A 9,088-nucleotide genomic window follows, 5' to 3' on the forward strand; every position below is an offset into this window, starting at 1 on the left:
CCGGCGCGATTGGCTCCCACCTTGAGCCAATAAAAACGCCTACTGTGTCAGGAACCGACCAATAACAGCAGGGCAGCGGGTTTAACCGTAATGACGTAAATTGTTCGACAAGTTACTAGATGGCGCTTGGTTATAAGGTCAGAACCACCACCGTGTTGAGAACCTTCTATAGGGATCACAGAAGAGAAAGTGCTTGGGTAGCAGAGTGGCGCAGCGGGAGCGTGCTGGGCCCATAACCCAGAGGTCGATGGATCGAAACCATCCTCTGCTAGCATGAATTTTTTTGCTTTCCCATTTTCAGATTAAATGTGAACAATTTACACTTCTCCAGTGAATACTAATTTTCTTTCCACCCTTCTGAACTGCAGCCTTGGTACGTACATACGCGTAAACGTGTTAATGCGTGGATATGTAAGTAGAATATGACTAGCTACTGAACTGTTTAGAGAGATGAGAGGGAGAAGAAAAAAAAAGAGGGAAAAAGAATGGATGGTCAATAATTCAGAAATACATGAAGATGGAATAAGGAATTTCAGTGAGAGTTGATGATAAATAGAGTTGGGAGCAGGTAAATAGAAAGCAGTATTTTTTTCGGATTAAAATGTAATATAATTACATCTGAAATGCCATGGTGAGCCCCCTCGGTGAAATTAATGCATACTAAAAAATGAGTTACAGGAAAGTAATAGAAGCACTATTGAGGGTACCAGCGGGAATGGAGCGGGTAAGAATGTGGCAGAAGAGGGGAAAGAAGTAAGGGAGATGGAGGGGGTGAGTTTGAAGCCGATGCATTGCATACATGTGAGGAAAGTCCTGTGAAACTCTCCCTCGCATAACTAATGTAAGCAATCGTGGGATGGAGGCATGGCTCCAGCAGTAGAACACCTTCCTAGTAAACTCCAAACCTTCAGCTCAAACCCCAATACAGAAAAGGAGGGGGGGGAGAGGAGGAGGAAGGAGAGGAGGAGGAAGGAGAAGAGGAGGAGGAGGACGAGGGAGGAGGAGGAGGAGGAGAAGAAGAAGAAAGAAGAAGAAGAGGAAGAAGAGGAAGAAGAGGAAGAGGAAGAGGAAGAAGAAGAAGAAGAAGAAGAAGAAGAAGAAGAAGAAGAAGAAGAAGAAGAAGAAGAAGAAGAAGAAGAAGAAGAAGAAGAAGAAGAAGAAGAAGAAGAAGAAGAAGAAGAAAGAAGAAGAAGAAGAAGAAGAAAAGAAGAAGAAGAAAAGAAGAAGAAGAAGAAGAAAGAAGAAGAAGAAGACGACACTGAGTGGTGAGAAACTAAAAGGCAAATTTGGGACTCAGGAAACCCAAGCAAAGCTGGCTCCAGCCTGTAATCCCATTTACTCTGGAAACTGAGAGTTTTGGGTTAAAGTTTGTTTTTGTTTTTTGTTTTTTTCTTGGGTCCAGTCGTGGGCCTGAACTCTGGGCCTGAGCCCTGTCCCTCAGCTCTTCAGCTCAAGGCTAGCACTCAACCATTTGAGCCACAGTGCCACTTCCGGCTTTTTTCTTTTTGCTTATGTGGTGCTGAGGAATTGAACCCAGGGCCTCATGTATGCAAGGCAAGCGCTCTACCACTGAGCCACCTTCCCAGCCCTTGGGTTAAAGTTTGAAGACAACCTACGCAGACAAATCTATGAGACTCCATCTCTAACCAGCAAAAATGCCAGACTGGAGGTGGGGCTCAAGTGGTAGAACGCCAGCATTGAAGGGAGAAAGCCGAATTGGCACCAAAGTGGGGGGGAGGGAGGGGGTGGGAAGAAGGAGAGGGAAAGGGAGAGGAGGAGAGGAGAGAGAGAGGGAAAGAGAGAATCTTCTTCCCTCTGATATCTTCAACAGCTAAATGTTGATAAAATAATAAACTGGGATAGATTCTATCTGCATTTACTTTGTATTATTATTATTGTTGTTGTTGTTATTATTGTTATTATTTTGGCCACTGTGGGGCTTGAACTCAAAGGCCTAGGCTATGCTGTCCCTGAATTTTTTCACTCAAAGCTAGTACTCTGCCACTTTGAGCCACAGGACCACTTCCAGTTTTTTGGTGGTTAATTGGAGATAAGTCTCACAAACTTCCATGCCCAGGCTAGCTTTGAACCGTGGTCCTCAGGTCTCAGCCTCCTGAGTAGCTAGGATCACAGGCGTGAGCCACCCACCTGGCATCCTGGCTTGTATCTGCATTTAAATGCATCACATTACTTTCCCTTTTCTTCCTCCTTCTTGTCCTCTTTTGCACTGATTAATATTTATTATTCCACCCTGTTTTTTTTTTGTTTTTTTTTTTGGTCGGTTGTGGGGCCTGAACTCTGGGCCTGGACGCTGTCCCTCAGCTCTTCAGCTCAAGGCTAGCGCTCTACTACTTGAGCCACAGCGCCACTTCCGGCTTTTTGCTTATGTGGTGCTGAGGAATCGAACTCAGGGCCTCATGCATGCAAGGCAAGCACTCTACCACTGAGCCACCTTCCCAGCCCCTCCACCCTGTTTCTGTTAACTGAAAGTTACTGTAGTCTTTCTCTTTTAGTTGTTACTCTAAAAATAACGATATACATCCTTCTCTTAATAATTTTATTTGAGACAGGATCTCATTATTGAGTCAGGCTTCCTAGTCCTAGAATTATATGAATGACATGCCATGCCCAGTAAGCTAATCTGATTTTTACTCTCCTTGTGAAAAGTACAGGAATAATTTAATGCCATTTACTGATATTGCTCCCTCTTCAAAATTTTACGGTATTGCTGTGTGATACTTGTATTTTGTTGATGTATAACTTGCTAATGAAGAACGCATAGATCTTAATTGTGAATGCACTTACACTTTACCACCACCCAGGTTAAAATACTTGTCTCTGTGTGTGTGTGTGTGTGTGTGTGTGTGTGTGTGTGTGTGTGTGTGTGTGTGTGTGTGTGTTTTGCTTGGGGTTTGAATTCAGAGCCTTGAGTTTGCTAGGCAAGCACTCTACTGTTTTGAGTCATTGGAGTCAGGCTGCTAGTAAAATAAAAATATTTTTATTACCTCAAAATCTTGGCTCATGGGGCTGGGAAGGTGGCTCAGTGGTAGAGCACTTGCCTTGCATGCATGAGGCCCTGGGTTCGATTCCTCAGCACCACAGAAGCAAAAAGAAAAAAGCCGGAAGTGGCACTGTGGCTCAAGTGGTAGAGCGCTAGCCTTGAGCTGAAGAGCTGAGGGACAGTGCCCAGGCCCAGAGTTCAGGCCCCACGACCGGACCCCCCCAAAAAAAAATCTTGGCTCATGCCTGGCATGAGCCAACCTATATTAGCTACTCTTAAGAGACTGAGATCTATCCTAGCTACTCAGGGCTACTCAGGCGGCTGAGATCTGAGGATACAGTTCAAAGCCAGCCTAAGCAGGAAAATCTGAGATATTCTTATCTCCAATAAAGTATTCTGAAAAAAAGCTAGAAGTAGTGCTATGGCCCAAGCTGTAGAGGGCTAGAGTGCTATCCTTGAGCAAAAGAAGCTCAAGGACAGTACCCAGGCCCAGAGTTCAAGCCCCAGGACTGGCAAAAAAAAAAAAAAAAGGCTGAGATCTGAGTGTCCTGGTTCAAAGCCAGCCTGGGCAGGAAAGAGAAAAGTCCTTGAGATTCTTATCTCCAATTAACCACAACAACTATACAGTAAGTGGCACTGTGGCTCAAAGTGGTAGACCACTATCCTTGAGAGAAAGTGCTCAGGGACAGTGCCCAGGCCCTGAATTCAAGTCTAACAACTGACAAAAACAAAAACAAAAACTGGCTCATAGGGCTGGGAAGGTGGCTCAGTGGTAGAGTGCTTGCCTTGCATGCATGAGGCCCTGGGCTCAATTCCTCAGCACCACATAAGCAGAAAAAGCCAGAAGTGGTGCTGTGGCTCAAGTGGTAGAGTACTAGCCTTGAGATAGGTGAGGGACAGCCCAGGCCCAGAGTTCAGGCCTCACGACCGACAAAAAAAAAAAGGCTCATAAAAGCTAAAGGATAGCACTCAGGCCCTGAATTCAAGCCCTAATACCAGTTCACATGTGTGCATGTAGACATGCGCGCATAGACACATACACACAAAATTGTTCATATTCCTTTGCCCTACAGACAACAACTATTCTGGTTTCTATTATCACATGCTAGTTTTGAGTTTCACATAGATTATATGGGATATTTTCTCTCTTGCTTTCTTTCTCTGCCTCATCCAGGGGTTGAACTCAGAACTCAGGGTTTGATGACTCCTGAGCTTTTTTGCTCAAGGCTAGCAATCTACCACATGAGCCACAGCCCCACTTCTGGCTTTCTGGTGGCAAATTGGAGTCTCACAGACTTTCCTGCATAGGCTTGCTTTTTTTTTTTAATTTTAATTTTTTTTTATTGTGAAAATACTGTACAAAGGGGTTACAATTACATGGGCAAGATAATGAGTACATTTCTTTTTTTGGGGGGGGGGGGGAAATCCGGTCGTGGGGCCTGAACTCTAGACCTGGACGCTGTCCCTCAGCTCTTCAGCTCAAGGCTAGCTCTCTACCATTTGAACCACAGCGCCACTTCCCGCTTTTTCTTTTTGCTTATGTGGTGCTGAGGAATTGAACCCAGGGCCTCAGGCATGCAAGGCAAGCGCTCTACCACTGAGCCACCTTCATTGAGTATATTTCTTATCAAGCATTGTAGCCTCCTCCTTTGTTTCCCCTTCCCATCCCTTCCCATCCTCCTCCCCCTCTGCCCCCCCCCCCCCAATCCTCCCTGCCCCACAGGCTTGCTTTGAACCACGATCCTCAGATCTCAGCCTCCTGAGTAGCTACTAGATCACAGGTGTGCGTCACCAGTGCCCAATTGGATGTTTTCATTTTTGTCTAGCTTCTTTCACTTGTCCATTTTGAGATTCTTCCTTGTTTTGGAATTCATAAACAAAGTTGCTGTTGTTTTGTTTGTTTTTTGTCAGTCATGGGGATTGAACTCAGCCTGGGTGCTGTCCCTGAGCTTTTCAGCTCGAAGCTAGCACTCTACCACTTGAGCCACAGTGCCACTTCCAGTTTCCTGGTGGTTAATTGGAGATAAGAGTCTCAGGGACTTTCTTGCCTGGGCTGGCTTTGAACTATGATTTTCAGATCTCAGCCTCCTTAGTGATTACAGGCGTGAGCCACCAGTGCCAGGCAAGAATCTGTTCTTTTTTATGATGGCTTTCCATTATGTAAATACATCACTTTGTTTATTCATTTTCCTGTTGATGAATTCAGTATGTACCACTTGCTGAAGCACAGGCATACACACCAGGGTTTTCCAGTTTAGGGCCATTTATTTATTTATTTAGCCAGTCCTGGGGCTTGAACTCAGGGCTTGGGCACTATCCCTGAGCATCTTTTGCTCATTCTACCACTTGAGCCACAACACCACTTCCAGATTTTTCTGTTTATGTGGTACTAAGGAATCGAACCCAGGCCTTCATGCCTGTTAGGCAAGCACTCTACCTCTAAGCCACATTCAGCCCATAGGGCATTTTTTTTAAGGTCCGGTCGTGGGGCCTGAACTCAGCTCTCTGGGTGCTGTCCCTCAGCTCTTCAGCTCAAGGCTAGCACTCTACCACTTGAGCCACAGCGCCATTTCCGGCTTTTTTCTTTTTGCTTATGTGGTGCTAAGGAATCGAACCTAGAGCCTCAGGCATGCAAGGCAAGCGCTCTACCACTGAGCCACCTTCCAGCCCTGCCCATACAGCATTTTAAAATAAAGCTACTTTGAACATTTTTGTAGTTTGTGACCAGATGCATTTACTTCTCTTTGGTAGGCAAAGGTGTATATGTGTGCAGAAATTAAATTCTCCACATCTTTTTATTCTAGAATTTTTTTGTCTTTTCTTTTTTGGCACTGGGGTTTGAACTCAGGACATTACACTTGCTAGGCAAGTCATTTGTCACTGAGCTACATCCCAGCCCTCTTTTAGAACTTGTATTAGCAGGGGCTGGGAAGGTGGCTCAGTGGTAGAATGTTTGCCCCTCATGCATAAGGCCCTGGTTTTGATCCCTCAGCACCACATAAGCAGAAAAAGCCAGAAGTGGAGCTGTGGCTCTATTTATAAGAGCACTAGCCCTGAGCTGAAGAGCTGAAGGACATTGCCCAGGCCCAGACTTCAGGCCCCACAACCGACAAAAAAAAAAAAAAAAAAAAAAAAAGAATTTGAATTAGTATATGTTAGTTGTATATGGGAAGGTTTTATGACATTTCCATAACTGCATACAATATATCCCAATCAAACTCAGTCCTTCTATTGTTCTCTCCAGTGAAAAAAAATTCCACAAAAAATACTAATGTTCATTAATCATATAGATTAGCCACTTTATTATTTTAATATTCTTCTTTCCTGTATTTCTAAAATTTCATACGGAATTTTGCTACTTCTATTTGAGAATTTAGTACTCCTTAGTTTTTGTTTGTCTAAATAGGACTGTTTTTTATTTACTTATTTGGTTGGTTGGTTTGGTATTTGTATGTGTGTATACAGGTCCTGGAGCTTGAACTCAGGGCCTGGGCACTATCCCTGAGCTTTATTGCTCAAGGCTAGCGCTCTAACATTTGAGCCACAGCTTCATTTCCAGCTTTTTGGTGGTTAATTATAGGTAAGAATTTCATGGACTTCCTGCTAGGGCTGTCTTGGAATCATGATCTCAGTCTTCTGAATAGCTAGGATTACACAAGCCACTGAAACCTGGCTTATTACTTTCTGGGCCTGGGCACTGTCCCTCAGCTCTTCAGCTCAAGGCTAGCGCTGTACCACTTGAGCCACAGCGCCACTTCTAGTTTTCTGGTGGTTTATTGGACATAAGAGTCTCACGGAGCCAGGCGCCAATGGCTCACACCTGTAATCCCAGCTACTCAGGAGGCTGAGATCTGAGGATCATGGTTCAAAGCCAGCCCAGAAAATCTGTGAGACTCTTATTTCCAATAAATCACCAGAAAACCAGAAGTGGTGCTATGGCTCAAGTGGTAGAGCGCTCACCTTGAGCTGAAGAGCTGAGGGACAGTGCCCAGGCCCAGTAGTCCAAGCACCACGATCCCCCCCCCCACACACACACATACACATACACAAACCGGAAGTGGCACTGTGGCTCAAGGGGTAGAGAGCTAATGTTGCTCAGAAACAGCGATCAGGCCCAGAGTTCAAGCCCAAGACCACGGGGGAAAAAAAAAAAACCCACAAAATTTTCCAGGACACTATCTCAAGGATTCAAGTCATGGAGACTCCCTAGACCTTGGGGCTAAATGCCAGACTGTTCACTTTGATGCTTAGTAAGATAACTTGTCTGTGTGATCTAACAGAGATCTGAAGCCCAGTGTTTAGACCCATGGTAACTCCTCTTTGCACTTGACTAGTTCCCTGCTTCCCCAGTCACTTTGTCCCTAACTCCCAGGATTTGCTGAGCACGTCTTATGTCTCAGATGCTTGGTCTTTCAATCTTCAAGTTATTCAGGAAGTTGTCATATCATTACATTTTTCAGAGTAGGAAACAGGTTTGAATGATCATGTAGCTTGTCCAAAGCCACAAAGTATGAAGGAGCAAACCCTGGGTTTCTATCTGCATCTATGAACCCAGGCTGGAGGAACTGCCGACTCCGCTGTGTGTGCTGCCTTCCTGGTGGTCTCGCAGAGCCAGTGATGGATGACCTAGGAGGCGTGATACTGGGTGGGAGGTGAGGCGTCTTTGCTGGATGTCTCACTCCTTGGGTCTGGCATTTGCCAGCTGTATGACTTGTATATCTCTCAGCTTCTTTGAATTTTAATTTTCCTTCTCTGAAAAAAAAAATGCTATTCTTTCCTGTTTTTTAAAAAAGTACATGATAGCTGTGGGTCAAACGGTAGAGCGCTAGCCTTGAGCTGAAGAGCTGAGGGACAGCACCCAGGCCCAGAGTTCAGGCCCCACGACCGACAAAAAAAATAAATAAATAAAAGAAGATATATAGAAAAAAATGAAAGCCAAACAGAGCGTGCCTGCCATGTGAAATCAGCCATGAGGCCACCAGCTCTAAACAACCGGAACAGTCAAAGTTCTCCTAAACTCCATACATAGAAAGTATGCTTCATATTCTTTTCTCAGGGCTGGGAAGGTGGCTCAGCGGTAGAGTGTTTGCCTTACATGCATGAGGCCCTGGGTTTGATTCCTCAGCACCACATAAGCAAAAAAGCCGGAAGTGGCACTGTGGTAGAGTGCTAGCCTTGAGCTGAAGAGCAGAGGGACAGCGCCCAGGCCCAGAGTTCAATCCCTATGACCAATAACAACAACAACAACAAAACCCCCACAAAATAACTTTCTTGTCCTTTTATCCTTTTTGAATTATTTCTCCTTGGAGATCTTCCTAGCCCCAATCTAGGCAGAATTGTTAGCCCTCATATTGGGCCTCTTAGCACCTTACCCATATCTTTCTACTGGTACTTAATGTAGATTGCATTATGGCTATGTGTCCTCAAACGCACAAACTACATATATTCATCCTTATGCCCTTGGCATGTAGCAGAAACTTGACACACTGAAGGTTATCTGGAAATATTGTTTGTTTTCTTTGTTTCTTTGGAAAAGCCATGAAGAACCCCAGAAGCCCACTTGCTGATTGCTAAACAATTCAAGTTACCTTAAGGTCACAAGTGGGTTAGGTTAGCAAGAGGAAAATCAAACACTCAAGTTGGGGAAGGAAACGTTAGACTATGTGAATCGTTACTATCCAGGACAGAACTTACCCACCATTCCAGAATAAGAAGCAGGTAAATCTAAGCTGAACGATGACACTGTAACCCAGGTATGAGAGATTATGAATACCACTTCTTGACAGACTAATTCAAAATTTACTTTGCACCCTTTGCAAAGTCTAATGTGGAAGCCTAGCAACCTGAGTGTAAGATGAGTAGCTGGAGGCCTGCTGTGACTACTTCCTAGAGATGAGCTAAATGCAGCAACTGATGCTGCAAAGTCTTTTAACACACGAGTAGATGCTTTCATAGAATCGTGTGGAATTTCACTCAAGTTTGATCAGCCTAGCCTTAAAAAAAAAAAAAAAAAAAAGCCTGGAAGCAAATGGAAAACATCAGAGGCCTCTAAAAGCCACGAGGTGCAGGGGAAGGAAGAGGACAGAG

General features: G+C 44.6%; 1 non-coding gene across 1 annotated transcript; it reads left to right on the forward strand.

The window, feature by feature from the left end:
* Positions 1 to 199: 199 nt before the first annotated feature.
* Positions 200 to 271, forward strand: Trnam-cau (transfer RNA methionine (anticodon CAU)). Its single transcript has one exon. It is a non-coding gene; the product is annotated as a tRNA-Met (tRNA).
* The last annotated feature ends 8,817 nt before the right edge of the window (positions 272 to 9,088 follow it).

The sequence above is a fragment of the Dipodomys merriami genome, unplaced genomic scaffold, assembly GCF_024711535.1.
Source record: "Dipodomys merriami isolate MVZ:Mamm:240054 unplaced genomic scaffold, mDipMer1.0.p SCAF_92, whole genome shotgun sequence".
Classification (NCBI taxonomy): Eukaryota; Metazoa; Chordata; class Mammalia; order Rodentia; family Heteromyidae; genus Dipodomys; species Dipodomys merriami.